The 19,548-nt window shown below is 47.5% G+C and overlaps 1 pseudogene; it reads right to left on the reverse strand.

Annotated features, from left to right (window-relative positions):
* Nucleotides 1-1,405: 1,405 nt before the first annotated feature.
* LOC100585483 lies at nt 1,406-19,396 on the reverse strand (annotated as a pseudogene).
* Nucleotides 19,397-19,548: the final 152 nt, after the last annotated feature.

Consider the following 19,548-nt stretch of genomic DNA (forward strand, 5'->3'; position numbering starts at 1 on the left):
TGGTTATGTGTGGTTTGGACAGTACTCACATTTTGTCTATGTTCAGACATGCTTACAGAATGATCTTGCTTTTGTCTTGCTTTGTACACATTTATAGTTACAAACATTTTTGCTTGATGTTGATGTTCTGTGAAATTGTTTATATTCGAGAGGACAACATCATAACCTAGGTGGAAGTGCTGGGTAAAGTTCTAGCAATGCCATGATCAGCTGGAGGATCAGACCAGCTCCTAGAACACTGTGGCCACCTAGGAAGTCCAGGGCAGCACCTAGCAACACCAAAGCCAGCTGTGAGCTTCAGGCCTGCTCCTGACCACTCTTCTCCTCTCAGGATTAAACTAGCTATGTTATGTAGAGCATGTAGAGCAATGTCTGATAAATCTTTTTTTGAGACGGAGTCTCACTCACTCTATCACCCAGGCTGGTTGCTCACTGCAACCTCTGACTCCTGGGTTCAACCAATTCTCCTGCCTCAGCCTCCCCAGTAGCTAGGAATACAGATGTGCATCACCATGCCCAGCTAGTTTTTGTATTTTTTATTTTTTTAATGTTTTAGCAAACTTTGTTGTACAGAACAAAAAAAAAATCATGATTTTGCATGATTTTCTCTCCCACAAAAGCATGGTGAAAACCAGTAACTTACCTATAAAAATATTTTATTTAGGACTGTAATAAGATAATATGTACATTCATACCTTGTCTTCTGAGTATTTAAATGGGGAAAGGTTCATCTGAAAAAAGTTTTCCCCAGGAAACCCACAGTTTCTTGGCTCAACTGACCCATTAAAAAAGTCCACCTAGGGCCAGGTGCGGTGGCTCACACCTGTAACCCCAGCACTTTGGGAGGCCAAGGCAGGCAGATCAGGAGGTCAAGAGATTAAGACCATCCTGGCCAACATGGTGAAACCCCGTCTCTACTAAAAATACAAAAATTAGCTGGGCGTGGTAGCATGTGCCTGTAGCCCCAGCTAATCGGGAGGCTGAGGCAGAAGAATCACTTGAACCCAGGAAGTGGAGGTTGTAGTGAGCCGAGATCACGCCACTGCACTCCAGCCTGGTGACAGACGGTGACTGTCTCAAAAAAAAAAAAAAGTCCACCTAGGCCGGGCTCAGTGGCTCATGCCTGTAATCCCAACACTTTGGGAGGCCAAGGCAGGTGGATCACCTGAGGTCAGGAGTTCAAGACCAGCCTGGCCAACATGGTGAAACCCCGTCTCTACTAAAAATGCAAAATTTAGCCAGGCATGGTGGCACTCGCCTGTAATCCCAGCCAGTCAGGAGGCAGAGGCAGGAGAATTGCTTGAACCAGGAGGCAGAGGTTGCAGTGAGCCGAGATCAAACCATCGCACTTCAGCCTGGGCGACAAGAGCAAAACTCTGTCTCAAAAAAAAACAGTCCACCTATATCAACTTTCTGCCAGTCTGGAGAAGATTTGTTGTCTTTGATCTGACATCATGTGTTCACAAGCTTCTAAAATGTTTGCCAAAATTAAAGTTTGATGGATGGTTTTTGTTTTGACCCATATTCTTCCATTCATTCCAAATACTATCTCCAGGGAATAGAGTTATCCCACTTCCTGTGTGATTCCACAACCTGGATCTAATAGCTTTCTAATTAAGCCCAAAGTCACTTTAAAAAGCAGACCATCAGGGCCAGGCACGGTGGCTCACGCCTGTAATCCCAGCACTTTGGGAGGCAGGGGCAGGCAGATCACCTGAGGTCGAGAGTTCGAGACCAGCCTGACCAACATGGAGAAACCCCGTCTCTACTAAAAATACAAAATTAGCTGGGTGTGGTGTGCATGCCTGTAATCCCGGTTACTCAGGAGGCTGAGGCAAGATAATTGCTTGAATCTGGGAGGCGGAGGTTGCAGTGAGCCGAGATCACACCATCGCACTCCAGTCTAGGCAACAAGAGCGACACTTCGTCTCAAAAAAAAAAAAAAGCAGACCATCCTGTCCAACGATACCCATTCCATTGGCTCATCCTCAGCTGTCAATACACACCATCTCTAGTTCCATGTCTTTATTAGCAACCACAAAGTGGCCACAGACGAGATCTCCAACCTGCACATATGGTCTGTTTCTTTTAGTTGCACCTTCAAATGCCAAGTAAAACAAAGAAGCTGGCTCACTCCCTCAAACATCAGCTCTGAATCTATCTCCAGATTTAGCTGTCACTATGCCAATCACATGGTCTCCTTTTACTCGAACATACTCGTTCCCGGGGCTGCAGCACTTGCAGCCCGGTGGTGTCTCAGCTTTCCCAGTCCTAGTTCTTGTATTTTTTAGTAGAGACAGGGTTTCACCATTTTGGCCAGTCTGGTCTCAAACTGCTGACTTCAAGTGGTCTGCCCACCTCAGCCTCCCAAAGTGCTGGGATTACAGGCATGAGCCACCAGGCCCAGCCTGAAAAATCTTAAGTGCTGTAATTACTGAGTATCCATCATTCAAATAGGCAATTTATACCTATTACTAGGGCACTGTATTAAAACTCATAGTAACATGGCCAGGCATGGTAGCTCACACCTGTAATCCCAGCACTTTGGGAGGCTGAAACAGGTGGACCCACCTGAGATCAGGAGTTCAAGGTCATCCTGGCTAACACGGTGAGACCCCGTCTCTACTAAAAATACAAAGATTAGCCAGGCATGGTGGTGCATGCCTTTAATCCCAGCTACTCTGGAGGCTGAGGCAGGAGAATCGCTTGAACCCAGGAGGCAGATGTTGCCGTGAGCTGAGATCGCACCACTGCACTCCAGCCTGGGCGACAGAGCAAGACTCTGTCTCAATAAATAAATAAATAAATAATAAAAAATAAATAAAACTCACAATAACAGTGTGAGGCAGTGTAGTTGTCTCATTTCACAGCTGAGGAAATTGAGACTCCCAAAAAGTGAGGCTCAAGGTATCAGTGTCGTATATGGGTTCAGATAGAGTCTTTTGGCACTGGAGTTTACTGGATAGTTTCTGCCCACCCTTTAAATGACTCTCCTCTGTGTCAGGTGCTTCATCTCTCACCCCAATTTTCAGGAAGGGTGTGTCCCCATCCTGTTCCTTATTCTTCCTGGCTTGGAGAGATGTGATTCTGAGGAGGGGCTGCAATGCATGGGGTTATAAAAACCCACAGTCCAGAGAGGGGATGGAGAGAGAAGGGAGTAGAGAGGAGAAGATGGAGGAAGTGTGTGAGCCCAAGGGGCCAGGCAACCCTGGTGAGGCTGCCCCACCCCTTCCGTGGGATGTTGGTAGTGAAACAGAAAAGGTTCCCTTGTCACCCTTGCAGGGCGTGTGACGGGGGGTGTGGCTCACTTCTTCCGTGCCCCGCTGCTCAAACCTCCAGGGGGAGCGTGCAGATGGGCAGGTTGTGGGACTCCAACCCCAAGGCAGCATCTAGGGGTGAATGCTTACAGCTCATGAGGCCCCTGTGGGCATGTGTTACAGCATGTTCTTTCAGTTTTGCCGTCCGCAGGTGGCTGATGTTCATCAGCTCAGTTAGACGCTCTGCCTTATTGCAAGGACAGACGACTTTCTCTCTCCTGGGGTTCTTGCCTTAGTGTACTGGAAAATTGGATCACGTGTGATCCAATTGGGTGATCCAATTGGAGGGTGGGTGCAAGTTTTTTTATGGAGTGGCGGTAGCCCTCAGCAAGGTGCTTTTCTGTTTCACTGTCAACATCCCACAGAAGGGGTGGGGCAGCCTCACCAGGGTTGCCTGGCCCTTTGGGCTCACACACTTCCTCCATCTTCTGAACCCATATACAACGCTGGGAGTGGTGGCTGTAGTCCCAGCTACTTGGGAGGCTGAAGTGGGAGGATCACTTGAACCCAAGAGTTTGAGGCTGCAGTGAGCTATGATCACACCACTGCAATCCAGCCTGGGTGATAAAGTGAGACCTTGGTCTCTACAAAAGGAAAGAAATAAAAGAAAAAGGGCTGTCTAGCAAAGACATGGAATCAACTCATCAATGACAGACTGGATAAAGAAAATGTGGTACATATATACAATGGAGTACTATGCAGCCATAAAAAAGAACAAGATCATGTCCTTTGCAGGGACATGGATAAAGCTGGAGGCCATTATCCTTAGCAAACTGACGCAGGAACAGAAAACCAAATACCGCATGTTCTCACTTATAAGTGAGAGTTAAATGATGAGAACACAGGGACACATAATGGGGAACTACACACACTGGGGCCTATTGTAGGGTGGAGAGTGGGAGGAGGGAGAGGATCAAGAAAAGTAACTAATAATCTGTACATGACATATGTTCACCTGTGTAACAAATCTGCACATCCTGCACATATACCCCTGAACTTAAAGTTTAAAAAAATCACATCATTACTCGAAAGAAAGAAAGAAAGAAAGAAAGAAAGAAAGAAAGAAAGAAAGAAAGAAAGAAAAGAAAGAAAAAGAGTTGTCACTTCTGCCTTCACCTGCTCCCTCTAACCCTCTGATGGCTGCCCCACCTGCCACCACTTTCCTGAAATGACCAAGGAGAGTAACTACTGTTCCTTTGTGAAAGCCAACAAGACTTGTTTCTATCTTGTTTCCACTCATTAATGGGGTGGCCCCTCCCTCCCTCCTCCTTGAAACTCCTCTCTCCCAAGACTTCCCTGATGGCCTCACCTCCTGGTTCTCCTCCTGTCTGCCTGACTGCTCCTCCTCCATCTCCTTCATGGGCTCCTCTTCTGCCTGACCTCAAAATGTGCCTGTCATTTACAAGTCTTTACTATCCAAATTCACTCCTGCTGCTGGGAAGGCAAGAAGGAAAGACAGTCACAGCTGGACTGTCTTTCAAGTTTCTCCAGAGCTGGAGCCAGTGAGGCTACACTGGGTAGCAAAGTCAGAGGAAGGAGCCAAGGCAGGAACTAAGTGAGAAACCAACCAAGTTCCAATCAGCCAAGAGTGAAAGTCCAAACTGGTTGTAGAAACTAAATGGCCATGGTTGGGTGCAGCGGCTCACGCCTGTAATCCCAGCACTTTGGGAGGCCAAGGCAGGTGGATCTCTTGAGTTTAGGAGTTTGAGACCAGCCTGAGGAGCATGGTGAAACCTCATCTCTACTAAAAATACAAAAATTAGCTAGGAATGGTGGTGCATGCCTGCAGTTCCAGCTACTCAGGACGCTGAGGTGGAAGGATGGCTTGAGCCTGGGAGGTGGAGGTTGCAGCAAGCTAAGATTGTGCCACTGTACCTCAGCCTGTGTGACACAATGAGGCCCTGTCTCAAAAAAAATGAAAAAAGAAAGAAACTAAATGGCCACAAGGTAGGGTATGGAGACAACCAGGGTGAGCCCATAAAACTAACTGGGCCTGGTGCCTTTCTTCTTACTAGATCTCTAATTACCTTCTTTTCAGCTGTTTTCAAATTGCCAAAGCATCCACAAAGTTGCCAGATCTAGCCAGCCCACAAGCTGACCACAGATGGGATCCTACAATATCTAGTCTGTTCAGGTTTCCTATTTCAGATGGTTTGTATCACTCTGTGATTAATTTCCAAATTATTACTATGTTTGTTCCAACTCTGCCTCCCCCCACCCCACACCTAATAGTTATTGATTGCCACAAACAAATTGCCACAAATGGCCCAGCTTAAACAACATACATTTATTATTTTATAGTTTTTATGGGTCAGGAATCTGGGCATGACTTGCCTGGATCCTTTGCCTAGGGTCTCTCATAAGACTGCAATCAAGGAGATGGCCAGGATTAAAGTTTCATCTGAAGGCTCAACTGGGGAAGGATTCACTTCCTAGCTCACTCTTGTGGCTGTTGGCAGAATCCGTTCCTTTTGTGCTGTTGGGCAAATTATCTCAGTTCCTAGCTGGCTGTTGGCCAGAGGACACCCTCAGCTTATTGCCACATGGGTTTCTCCAACATAGCAACTTGCTTCATCAAAGCCATCAAGGGGAAAAGTCTGCTAGCAAGATAGAAGTCAGAATATTTTGGAATATAATCTCAGAAGTGACAGTTTCTCAATGATGAAGTATTCTATTGGTTAGAAGCAAGATAATCAACAGTAGAGGATCACAGAAGGCCATGAATACTTGGAGGTGGGGACCATTTCAGAAGCTACTTACTACACCCCACCAGAATATAAATATATAAGTTCTATTAGAGCAGGAACACTTTGGTTCACGTTAACCATCACTTCTCCAGTGTTTTAATGAGTGAATGGAGGCTGGGCATGGTGGCTCACACCTGTAATCCCAGCACTTTGGGAGGCTGAGGCAGGTGGATCACCTGAGATCAGGAGTTCAAGACCAGCCTGGGTAACATGGTGAAACCCTGTCTCTATTAAAAATACAAAAATTAGCCAGACATGGTGGTGTGCACCTGTAATCCCAGCTACTCCGGAGGCTGAGACACAAGAATCACTTGAACCTAGGAGGCAGAGGTTGCAATGAGCTGAGATCATGCCATTACACTCCAGCCTGGGTGACAGAGTGAGACTCTGTCTCAAAAAACAAACCAAAAAAAAGAGAATGGCATATAGTAGGTGATCAATTAATATTGGTAAAATGAAAGATTCAATGGGGTAAGCTATGTGGTCTTAAAGTGGAATAGCTAGAGATTGCTTCAATTCAACGATTTTTTATTACATTCAGGAATTCTATTCACAGAACAGTCAAGGAGCAGTGGATGGGTGTAATTGTCATGACAGGTAAAACCAGGGGTGATAAATTGTGGGGTGAACACAGACATAGAAGAGTCACTGGATAAATCTTCTGGCTTGCATCACTGTGTAGGGGCCGTGGATGTGGTCAGCCAATATTAGGCTTAGTGAGTATGCTTGTAGGCATACAACTACAAGGATGTATCAGTTAGTTATTGCTGCATAACAAAATGCTCCCAAAATTAATGGCTTGGGCTAATAATTTATTTGGTACATGATTGTGTGGCTCACCAATTTGGGTCAGATTCAGCTGGAAAGTTCTGCTGGGTATAGCTGGGCTCATTTATGCATCTGTGGTCAGCTGATGGATTGGCTAAATCTGGCTACTCTTGAATGCTTTGGCAACTTGAAAATGTAGCTGAAAATACTTTGACAAAGCTCTTCTTGGGAGGCAAACTCACTATCCCCTCCCCTTGAATCTGAGCAGGCTTGGATTGCTTCAACCAATAGAGTAGAGCAGAAGTGATATTCTATAACCTCCAAGGCTAGATCATAAAACATCATGCAAGCTTCTGTCTTGTTTGCAGGAAGATTCACTTCCAGAGCCTTGAGACAACATGTAAAAAGTTCAACTACCCTGAGACCGCAGTGATGGAGATGTTATGTGGAGGAGTTGTTATATGGAGAGTCCCTGAAGCTACAGGGGGAGAGGGAGAGAGAGAGAGAAAGAGATCGATCCCCCAAGAGACTTCAATCATTTGAGTCATCCCAGCCCAGGAACCAGACATGTGAATGAAGAAGCTTCCAGATAATCCCAGCCACCAGATACCAGCTCCCAGCCACTGTAGGCACTCCCCCACTCTTCAAGTCTCCCCACCTTAAGTCCTAGATGTCATGGATCAGAGACAAACCATCCCCACTATGCCCTATCCATGCTTCAGACCCACAAAAACCATGAGCATATTAAAAATGATTGCTGTTTTATGCCACTAAGTTATCCGATGGTTTCTTACACAGCAATAGAAACCTGGAACAGGGCAGGGTGCAATGGGTCATGACTGTAATCCCAGCACTTTGGCAGAGACAGGTGGATCACCTGAGGTCAGGAGTTCAAGACCAGCCTGGCCAACATGGTGAAACCCCGTCTCTACTAAAAAAAATACAAAAAATTAGCCAGGCGTGGTGGTGTGAGCCTGTAATCCCAGCTACTTGGGAGGCTGAGGCAGGAGAATTGCTTGAAGCCAGGAGGCAGAGATGGCATTGAGCCAAGACCACACCATTGCACTCTAGCCTGGGCAATGAGAGAGAAGCTGCATCTCAAAAAAAAAAAAAAAAAAGAAAAGAAAAAAAGAAGAAAAAGAAAAAGAAAAGAAAAGAAGAAAGGAAACTGGAACAGATAACCTCACTCACAGCTGGAGGTTGGTCGGCTGACAGTTTAGGCCATGCGGGTGACTGAGCCATGTGCCTCTCATCTTTCAGGCTACCTCTGGCTTGTTCACATGATGGTTAAGAGTGGCAAGATCAGTGCAAAATGACAAAGTAGGCAGTTTCAAGCCCGCGTTCCCCACAGAAACATCAAAAAACAAGCAGAAACTGTCAGATACAACTTTGTCAGAACTCTGGGAAACAGTCAAAGGTTTACGGTAGTCCAGTGAATGCTGAATCAAGAAGAAAGACAACTTCAAAACGATCAAAAGCTTTTGATATTTCGACTTGCCTTTGCCCCACTTGCCACTGCCCTCCCTTGTGTGACAGCAGTAGAGGGAAGAGGGAAGCCCACACTCCCAGCGTGAGACTCTCATTCTACTCCTTCCAGAGGGAGCAGAGCAGACTTTATCTGCAGATGATAGGTATGTCTGCTCTAAGCTGTCTAGGAGCTGCCTGAAGGACAAGGTGCTCATCTCTCTTTTTCCTGCCTTGGAACTCAGGCTGGAAAAGTGGTGGCACTGCCCAAAAACACTGCAAGCCAAACTAACAAACTACAGATGTCTGTTCCAAAGATTACAATCAAAACACACAACAGACGGCCTAAGGCTCAGGAGCATAAGCTGGGGAGAGTTTCCTGGGGAAATTAGAAGCACCTGCATGCATAGGGGGATTTACAAACAGGGTTATGACCATGGCAAGATGCATGCTCAGAAAAGACCTGAGAAGACCCTAAGTTATGCTCAGCTGATCCCTAGGCTCAGTGCAAGCCGGGTTAAATGTTGAAAGAGTGCTCCAGCACAGGGCCAATCTGCAAAGACTGAGCGAGGGAAAGATTTTTTGTTTGGCTGGTTTGCTTGCTTTTTTAGCTCCTGGTGTTCAAGAAAATCTGTTAAAACACTAGCTGAACACAAGCTAAGGAACAGAGACTTCAGTGACCACATGCGACAAGTAATACAGTCTTTGCAAGAATAGTTTTGGAAAGTCATTAAGCCAAAACTACTACAGTTTTTAACAATAAAACAAACAACAAACCGGCAAACCCTGGGACAGTGGGAGAATCTGACATCCAAATTTATCATATTACAAATATTTAAATGTCCAGTTTTTAACAAGAAAAATCACAAGGTATAGAGAGAAACAGGAAATTATGGCCCATTCGAAGGGGAAAAAAATTGCAAATTGACAGGAATTATTCCAAGAAAGTCCAGATCTGAGACTTACTAGACAAAGACTTTAAAACAATTGCCTTAAATATGCTCAAAGAGCTAAGGGAAAACATGGACAAAAATCTAAACGAAACCAGGAAAACAATGTATGAATAAAATGAGACTATCAATAAAGAAACGGCTGGGCGCGGTGGCTCATGCCTATAATCCCAGCACTTTAGGGGGCTGAGTTGGGCGGATCACTTGAGGTCAGGAGTTCGAGACCAGCCTGGCCAACATGGTGAAACCTCATCTCTACTGAAAATGTAAAAATTAGCCGGTCATTGTGGCAGGCACCTGTAAGCCCTGCTACTCAGGAGGCTGAGAGGGGAGAATCACTTGAACACAAGAGAAGGAGGCTGCAGTGAGCTGAGATTGCACTGCTGCACTCCAGCCTGAGTGACAGAGTGAGACCGTGTCTCAAAAAAAAGAAAAAGAAAAAAAAAGTATGAAGGCCAGAAGACGGTGTGATGACATACTTAAATTGCTGAAAGAAAAAAAATTAACCAAGAATTCAATATATTTCAAAACTGTCTTTCAGGCCAGGCACATTGGCTCACACCTGTAATCCCAGCACTTTGGGAGGCCAAGGCAGGTGGATGACCTGAGGTCAGGAGTTCGAGACAAACCTGACCAACGTGGAGAAACCCCATCTCTACTAAAAATACAAAAACTAGCTGGGCATGGTGGCACATGCCTGTAATCCCAGCTACTCGAGAGGCTGAGGCAGGAGAATCACTTGAACCCAGGAGGCAAAGGTTGCAGTGAGCCAAGATCGCACCACTAAACTCCAGCCTGGGCAACAGAGTGAGACTCTGTCTCAAAAAAAAAAAAAAAAAAAAAGCAGAGATTGGTAGAATAATTTTATTTTTTATTTATTTATTTTTTTGGAGACGGAGTTTCCCTCTTTTTGCCCAGGCTGGAGTGCAATGGCGTGATCTCAGCTCACTGCAACCTCCGCCTCCCGGGTTCAAGCAATTCTCCTGCCTCAGCCTCACAAGTAGCTGGGATTACAGGCGCCTGCCACCATGCCTGGATAATTTTTTGCATTTTTAGTAGAGACGGGGTTTCACCAGGTTGGCCAAGATGGTCTCGATCTCTTGACCTCATGATCCGCCCACCTCGGCCTCCCAAAGTGCTGGGATTACAGGAATGAGCCACTGTGCGCGGCCTAGATTGGCAGAATAATTCTTTAAAACATGATCTATGTCTTTTTTATTTTTTTTTTCGAGACGGAGTTTCACTCTTATTGCCCAGGCTGGAGTGCAATGGAGCAATCTTGGCTCACTGTAACCTCTGCCTCCTGGGTTCAAGAGATTCTCCTGCCTCAGCCTCCCGAGTACCTGGGATTACAGGCACCCACCACCACGCCAGCTAATTTTTTATATTTTTAGTAGAGACGGGGTTTCATCATGTTGGTCAAGGTGGTCTCAAACTCCTGACCTCATGATCCGCCTGCCTCGGCCTCCCAAAGTGCCGGGATTACAGGCATGAGCCACCATGCCCGGCCTAAACATGATCTATGTCTTGTCTACAAGAGACTCACTTTAGATGCAAAGATACAAACAGATTGAAAGTGAAATGATGAAAAAGATATTCCATGTGGCCGGGATTTATATATAAATTTAAATATATATAATTTAAATATATATATTTAAATTAGCGAGGCATGATGGTGCACACCTATGGTCCCAGCTACTCGGGAGGCTGAAGTGAGAGGATTGCTTGAGCCCAGGAGGACAAGGCTGCAGTGAGCCATGATTGCATCACTGCACTCCAGGCTGGGTAACAGAGCAAGGCTCTGTCTCAAAAAAAAAAAAAAAAAAAAGAAAGGAAGGAAGGAAGGAAGGGAGGGAGGGAAAGAGAGAGGGAAAGAGAGAAAGAGGGAGGCAGAGAAAGAGAGAAAAAAGAGAAAGAAAAAAGAGAAAGAGACAGAAAAGGGAAAGGAAGGGGAGGGGAGGGGGTGGAGGGAGGGGAGGGGGGAGGGGGAGGGGGATGGGGGAGGGGAGGGAAGGGGAGGAAAAGGGAGAAAAGACAACACACCAAAACTTATGAGATGCAGCAAAAACAGCACTGAGGCTGAGGCAGGAGAATCACTTGAACCCCGGAGGCAGAGGCTGCAGAGAGCCAAGATCGCACCACTGCACTCCAGCCTGGGCAACAAGAGTGAAACTCCATCTGAAAAAAAAAAAAAAAAAGAAAGCCTTCCAACAAAGAAAAGCCCACGACCAGATGGTGAATTCTACCAAACATTTAAAGAATTAACACTAATCCTTCTCAAACTCTTCCAAAAAATTGAAGAGAAGGAACACTTCCAAACTCATCCTGTGAGGCCAGCATTATCCTGTTACCAAAGCCAGATACAGACACACAGGCACAAAAAAAAAACCTACAGATCAATATCCCTGATGAATATTGATGCAAAAATCCTCAACAAAACAGTAGCAAGGGCTGGGCGCGGTGACTCAAGCCTATAATCCCAGCACTTTGGGAGCCGCGTGCAGGACGATTGCCTGAACCCAGGAGTTCCAGACCAGGCTGGGCAACACGATAAGACCCCCATCTCTAAAAATAAAATAAAGGACAGGAGCGGTGGCTCACGCCTGTAATCTCAAAACTTTGGGAGGCTGAGGCAGGCGGATCACTTGATGTCAGGAGTTCGAGACCAGCCTGAACAAAATGGTGAAACCTCGTCTCTACTAAAAATACAAAACTTAGCCAGGCGTGGTTGCACATGCCTGTAATCCAAGCTACTCGGGAGGTTGAGGGAGGAGAATTGCTTGAACCTGGGAGGTGGAGGTTGCAGTGAGCCAAGATCGTGCCACTACACTCCAGCCTGGGAAATAGAGTGAGACTCTGTCTCAAAAAATAATTAAAAATAAAATTACAAAATAAAAGGAGACCTTTTTTTTCTTTGGACTACAGGCGTGTGCCACCACGCATGGCTAATTTTTTGTATTTTTAGTAGAGATGGGGTTTCACCATGTTAGCCAGGATGGTCTCGATCTCCTGATCTCATGATCCGCCCAGCTCAGCCTCCCAAAGTGCTGGGATTACAGGCATGAGCCACCACGCCTAGCCTTTCTTTCTTTTTTTTTTTTTTTTTTAGACAGAGTCTCACTCTCACCCAGGCTGGAGTGCAGTAGCATGATCATGGCTTGCCAGAGCCTCAAACTCCTGGGCTCATGCAGTCCTCCCACCTCAGCCTCCTGAGTAGCTGAGACTACAGGTGCACATTCAGAAGACTACTTCAACATAGTAAGGACTATATATGGGGACCGAGTGCGAAGGCTTACCCCTGTAATTCCAGTACTTTGGGAGGCCGAGGTAGGCAGATCACCTGAGATCAGGAGTTCGAGACTAGCCTGACCAGCATGGAGAAACCCCGTCCTACTAAAAATACAAAATTAGCTGGGCGTGGTGGCAGGCGCCTGTAATCCCAGCTACTCAGGAGGCTGAGGCAGGACCCAAGAGGAGAGGTTGCAGTGAGCTGAGATCGTGCCATTGCACTCCAGCCTGGGCAACAAGAGCGAAACTCTGTCTCAAAAAAGAAAGAAAAAAAAAGCAAAACAGTCTTAAATAAAAACAAAGTCAGGCCGGGCATGGTGTAATCTGCCTGTAATCCCAGCACTTTGGGAGGCTGAGGCGGGCAGATCACCTGAGGCCAGGAGCTTGAGACCAGCCTAGGTAACATGGTGAAACCCTGTCTCTGTTAAAAATAAAAAATTTTGCTGGGCACGGTGGCTCACGCCTGTAAACCCAGCACTTTGGGAGGCCAAGGAGGGTGGATCACGCGGTCAAGAGATCAAGACCATCCTGGCCAACATGGTGAAACCCTGTCTCTACTAAAAATACAAAAATTAGCTGGGCGTGGTGGTGGTGCACGCCTGTAGTCCCAGCTACTCGGGAGGCTGAGGCAGGAGAATCACTTGAACCCGGGAGGCAGAGGTTGCAATAAGTGGAGATCACGTCACTGCACTCCAGCCTGGGTGACAAAACGAGACACTGCCTTGAAAAAAAAAAAAGTATTGGAGAAGATGTGAAGAAACTGGAACTCCCGTTAACTGCTGGTAGGAATGTAAAACGGTGTGGCTACTGCAGAAAACAGGCTGATGGTTCCTCAAAAAGCTAAACATAGGGCCGGGCACGGTGGCTCATACCTGTAATCCCAGCACTTTGGGAGTACAAGGCAGTGGATCGCCTGAGGTCAGGAGTTCTAGACCAGCCTGGCCAACATGGTGAAACTCCGTCTCTACTAAAAATACAAAAATTAGCCGGGCGTGATGGCAGGCGCCTGTAATCCCAGCTACTCAGGGGGCCGAGGCAGGAGAATCGCTTGAACCCAGGAGGGAGAGGTTGCAGTGAGCTGAGATTGCGCCATCACACTCCAGCCTGGGGGACAAGAATGAGACATCGTCTCAAAAAAAAAAAAAAAGCTAAAAATAGAATTATCATATGATCCAGCAATTCCACTTTAGATATCTACCCAAAAGAACTGAAAACAGGCCAGGTGTAGTGGCTCACGCCTGTAATCCCAGCACTATGGGGGGTCGAGGCGGGTGGATCACGAGGTCAGGCCATCGAGACCATCCTGGCTAACACGGTGAAACCCTGTCTCTACTAAAAATACATAAAGTTAGCCGGGCGTGGTGGCGGGCGCCTGTAGTCCCAGCTACTCGGGAGGCTGAGGCAGGAGAATGGTGTGAATCTGGGTGGTGGAGCTTGCAGTGAGCCGAGATTGCACCGCCACCGCACTCCAGCCTGGGCGATGAGCGAGACTCCGTCTCAAAAAAAAAGAACTCAAAACAGAAACGCAAACAGATATCTGTGTGTGCCCAGGTTCACAGAGGCATCGTTCACAATAACGAATGGCAGAAACAACTGCACATATCCATCTACAGATGAATGAATGAACCAAGCATAGTTTATACACATGATAGAATATTATTGAGCTATAAGAAGGAGGGAAATTCTGGCCGGGCGCGTGGCTCACGCCTGTAATCCCAGCACTTTGGGAGGCCGAGACGGGCAGACCACAAGGTCAGGAGATCGAGACCATCCTGGCTAACACGGTGAAACCCCATCTCTACTAAAAATACAAAAAATTAGCTGGGCGTGGTGGCGGGCGCCTGTAGTCCAGCTACTCGGGAGGGTGAGGCAGGAGAATGGAGTGAACAAGGGAGGCAGAGCTTTCAGTGAGCCGAGATCATGCCACTGCACCCAGCATGGGTGACAGAGCGAGACGTCGTCTCAAAAACAAAAACAAAAACAAGAAGGAGGGAAATTCTGACATGTGCTACAACGTGGATGAACCTTGAAGACGATGTGCCCCGTGAAATAAGCCAGGGCCGGGCGTAGTGGCTCATGCCTGTAATCCCAGCTACCCGGGAGGCTGAGGCAGGAGAGTCGCTTGAACCCAGGAGGAGGAGGTTGCAGAGAGCTGAGATCGTGACACTGCACTCCAGCCTGCACAGCAGATTCCATCTCAAAAAGAAAAAAAAAGAATTTGGCCAGGAGCAGTGGCTCACGCCTCTAATCCTAGCACTTTGGGAGGCCGAGGTGTGTGGATCACCTGAGGTCGGGAGTTCAAGACCAGCCTGACCAATATGATGAAACCCCATCTCTACTAAAAATACAAAAATTAGCCAAGTGTGGTGGCATGCGCCTGTAATCCCAGCTACTACAGAGGGTGAGACAGGAGAATCGCTTGAACCCGGGAGGCAGAAGTTGCAGTGAGCCAAGATGCGCCATTGCACTCCAGCCTGGGCAACAATAATGAAACTCCATCTCAAAAAAAGTTTAACTCAGAAAAAAAAATTGATCATAAAATTTGTTATTAATCTGGCTAAAACCCTGCCAGAAGAGTCTTTTAATAAACCTCCAAGCGCAAAGTTTGATTCCAAAGAAATGACACTCATCCTAAGAAAACTTCACAATGGTAAAATCAACAGTTCATAAAAACTGTATGAAAACAGCCTGATTTGTGCATCAAATGTTTACTGTAAGAAATACCCCGAAAAATGTTCCTGATAAAAATGACTTCTATCAAATAAAAACAAAAATCAAAAAACTTTGGAAACAGTTTCATGGCACTGTATAGAAAAGGGATCCAGGAATTTGACTGGCTTAATGCAGTGTTTGATGGAAAAGTCTTTTCCAACAGAAATGTGTTGGATTTATTTTTTTCCCACTGTGCTTATAAAAATGGAATCAAAGTGTCCTGGGAATAAAACCATCTTTTGTGTGAAAATGGTAGTGCAAAGAGGGGGTCAAATGTTCTGTTCATTTGCCTTAGGCTTAGTTTTATTCCCCAGACACCAGCTGCTGAGTGTCTCCTAGGCATGGTCCCAGAAAAATAACTGGTCATGACCTCTTCCTGGGGAGGTCCTGGACCCCATCTTGGCCTGAACCTCCACAGACCATTCTGTCTCCCACATTCCTGCTAGTATTCTAGGACCAGAGACCCCAGGACTTTCCTTTTCTGTCCTTTTCTTTCTTTTCTTTCCTTCCTTCCTTCCTTCCTTCCTTCCTTCCTTCCTTCCTTGCAGAGTCTCGCTCCGTCACCCAGGCAGGAGTGCAGTGGCATGATCTCTGCTCACCGCAACCTCTGCCTCCCGGGTTCAAGTGATTCTCAAGCTTCAGCCTCCTGAGTTGCTGGGATTATAGGCGTGCGCCACCACACTTAGCTAATTTTTGTTTTGTTTTTGTTTTTTTGAGACCAAGTCTCACTCTGTTGCCCTGGCTGGAGTGCAGTGGCGCAGTCTCGGCTCACTGCAAGCTCCACCTCCCGGGTTCACGCCATTCTCCTGCCTCAGCCTCCCGAGTAGCTGGGACTACAAGCACCCACCACCACGCCTGGCTAATTTTTTTGTGTTTTTAGTAGACACAGGGTTTCACTGTGTTAGCCAGGATGGTCTCGATCTCCTGACCTCGTGATCCGCCCGCCTCAGCCTCCCAAAGTGCTGGGATTACAGGCGTGAGCCACCGCACCCGGCGATTTTTGTATTTTTACTAGAGACAGAGTTTTGCCATATTGGCCAGGCTGGTCTCAAACTCCTGGCCTCAAGTGCTCCTGCCTGCCTTGGCCTCCCAAAGTGCCAGGATTAGAGGTGCAAGCCACTGCCTGTCCCCATCTCCCTCCCCAGGACTTTTCTGTTCCTCAGAAGCTCCAGCTCACACCAAACTGTTATTCCCAGAGCTCAGTCCTGGGAAGAAAATCTGGCAGCAAACTCCGAGACTTTGGTTCTCAGTCCCCCACACTGAGGGACGAGGGGTGGCCAGCTCAGGGGTTGTCCCTTGCTGATCCTTTGACTCCACCAGCCCTGTCCTCATACCTGCTCTCCTGGCTTAATTAATATCCCATTACAAACCATGTCTGGTGAGGTCCTCAGGACCCAGGAATTAGAAGACAACATCAGTGAGATTAACTTTGGCTACAGACTCTGAAAATCCAAAGTCACCTTGTGATTTTGTGAGGACTATGAAACGCCCAGCACATAAGCAGGCCTTCTTTTCTTCTTTTTTTTTTTTTTCTTTTTGGGATGGAGTCTCGCTATGTCGCCCAGGCTGGAGTGCAGTGGTGCAATCTCAGCTCACTGCAAGCTCCGCCTCCCGGGTTCACGCCATTCTCCTGCCTCAGCCTCTCTGAGTAGCTGGGACTACAGGCGCCCGCCACCATGCCCGGCTAATTTTGTTTTTGTATTTTTAGTAGAGACGGGGTTTCACCGTGTTAGCCAGGATGGTCTCGATCTCCTGACCTCGTGATCTGCCCGCCTTGGCCTCCCAAAGTGCTGGGATTTTTTTTTTTTTTTTTTTGAGATGGAGTCTTGCTCTGTCACTCCAGCAGTGGCGTGATCACTGCTCACTGTGACCTCCGCCTCCTGGGTTCAAGCAGTTCTCCTCCGGAGTAGCTGGGATTACAGGCACCGCCACCACGCCCAGCTAATTTTTGTATTTTTTGTAGAGATGGGGTTTTATCATCTTGGCCAGGCTCATCTCGAATTCCTGACCTAAGGTGATCCACCCGCCTCTGCCTCCCAAAGTGCTGGGATTACAGGCGTGAGCCACTGTGCCCAGCCTCTACAAAAAATTTAAAAATTAGCCAGGCATGGTGGTATTTGCCTACTACAGTTCCAGCTACACAGGAGGCTGAAGACAGAGGATCACATGAGTCTGGAGGTTGATGATGCAGTGAGCGTGATTGTGCCACTGCACTCCAGCCTAGGCAACAAAGTGAGACCCTGTCTCAAAAAAAAAAAAAAAAAGAAAAAGGCTGGGCACAGTGACTCACTCCTGTAATCCCAGCACTTTGGGAGGCCAAGGCAGGTGGATCACTTGAGGTCAGGAGTTCGAGACCAGCCTGGCCAACATGGTGAAACTCTGTCTCTACTAAAAATACAAAAATTTGGCCAGGCGCGGTGGCTCACGCCTGTAATCCCAGCACTTTGGGAGGCCGAGGCGCGTGGATCACAAGGTCAGGAGATCAAGACCATCCTGGCTAACATAGTGAAATCCCGTCTCTACTAAAAATACAAAACATTAGCTGGGCCCGGTGGCGGGCACCTGTAGTCCCAGCTACTCAGGAGGCTGAGGCAGGAGAATGGCATGAACCTGGGAGGTGGAGCTTGCAGTGAGCCAAGATCGTGCCACTGCACTCCAGCCTGGGCGAAAGAGCGAGACTCTGTCTCAAAAAAAAAAAAAAAATTAGCCAGGTATGGTGGCGCAGGCCTGTAATCCCAGCTACTAGGGAGGCTGAGGCAGGAGAATCGCTTGAACCTGGGAGGCAGAGGTTGCAGTGAGCCGAGATCATGCCACTGCACTCCAGCCTGGGTGACGGAATATGATGTCATCTCAAAAAATAAAATAAAATAAATAAGTAAATAAATAAATATATTTAAAATATTTTTTAAAATAGAAATATGTTTGGGTTTTTTGTTTTTGTTTTTTGTTTTTGATGGAGTCTCACTCTGTCACCCAGGATGGAGTGCAATGGAGCAATCTCGGCTCACTGCAGCCTCCACCTCCCAGGTTCTAGCAGTTCTCCTGCCTCAGCCTCCCAAGTAGCTGGGATTACAGGAGCCCACAACCACGCCCGGCTAATTTTTGTATTTTTAGTAGAGACAGGGTTTCGCCATGTTGGCCAGGCTGGTCTCGAACTCCTGACCTCAGGTGATCGACCCCCCTCAGCCTCCCAAAGTGCTAGGATTACAGGGCCACCAGCATGAGCCACCACGCCCAGCCTAGGGTTGTTTTTTGTTTTGTTTTGTTTGAGACGGAGTCTCGCTCTGTCGCCAGACTGGAGTAGAATGGCGCAATCTCAGCTCATTTTAACCTCTGCCTCCAGGTTCAAGCGATTCTGCTGCCTCAGCCTCCCAAGTAGCTGGGACTACAGGCACCCACCACCATGCCCAACTAATTTTTGTATTTTTAGTAGAGACGGGGTTTCACCATGTTGGCCAGGATGGTCTGGATCTCTTGACCTCGTGATCTCCCCGCCTCGGCCTCCCAAAGTGCTGGGATTACAGGCATGAGCCACCGCGCCTGGACCCTGCGAAGGTTTATTAACAGTTCCAGAACGTTGGCAGATGCAAAATAGACAGGAAGAAGGAGGGAGAGGCAGAGAGAACTGGACAGAGGCCGGGACCATGCGTGGATGTCAGTCACTGCTTGCAAGGCCACACAGAGTCTCCTACTACAGAGAAGGTTGAGCTCTCAGACCTTAGGAAGTCCTGACATGCCCCTCCCTGGGTCCGGCCCTCCCGTCCCCATTCTGAACTTAGGACGTCTAGCTGGGCGAGGTGGTTCGTGCCTGTAATCCCAGCCCTTTGGGAGGCCGAAGTGGGAGAACCTGGCGCCAGGAGTTCCCGACCAGCCTGAGCAACATAGCAAGACCCCAGACTCTACCAAAAAAATTAGGTGGGAATGGTGTGCACGCGCCTGTAGCCCCAGGTACTGGGGAGGCTGAGGCGGGAGGATCATTGGAGTCCACGAGTTCGAGGCTGCAGTGAGCTGTGTTCGCATCACTGCACTGCAAACTGGGACACAGAGCGAGACCCTGTCTTTGAAAAATAAATAAATAAAAACACACTTATGACGTCACCTTCTCTGCTATGACAAGGTCCTTCCCTGCCCCACCCCCTCCAGGGCCCATCCCTACATCTTGGGGAGGAAATAAGTCCATTTCGCTCAGTCTTGCCCGCTGTCAGTAACAGTCCCTACGAATTCCTCTCTAGCTTGAGGGATTCTCCACCCCTCCCTTCTCTGTTAAAAGAGTCACGGACTCATTCATTCATTCATTCATTC

Source organism: Nomascus leucogenys, unplaced genomic scaffold (assembly GCF_006542625.1).
Source record: "Nomascus leucogenys isolate Asia unplaced genomic scaffold, Asia_NLE_v1 Super-Scaffold_241, whole genome shotgun sequence".
Classification (NCBI taxonomy): domain Eukaryota; kingdom Metazoa; phylum Chordata; class Mammalia; order Primates; family Hylobatidae; genus Nomascus; species Nomascus leucogenys.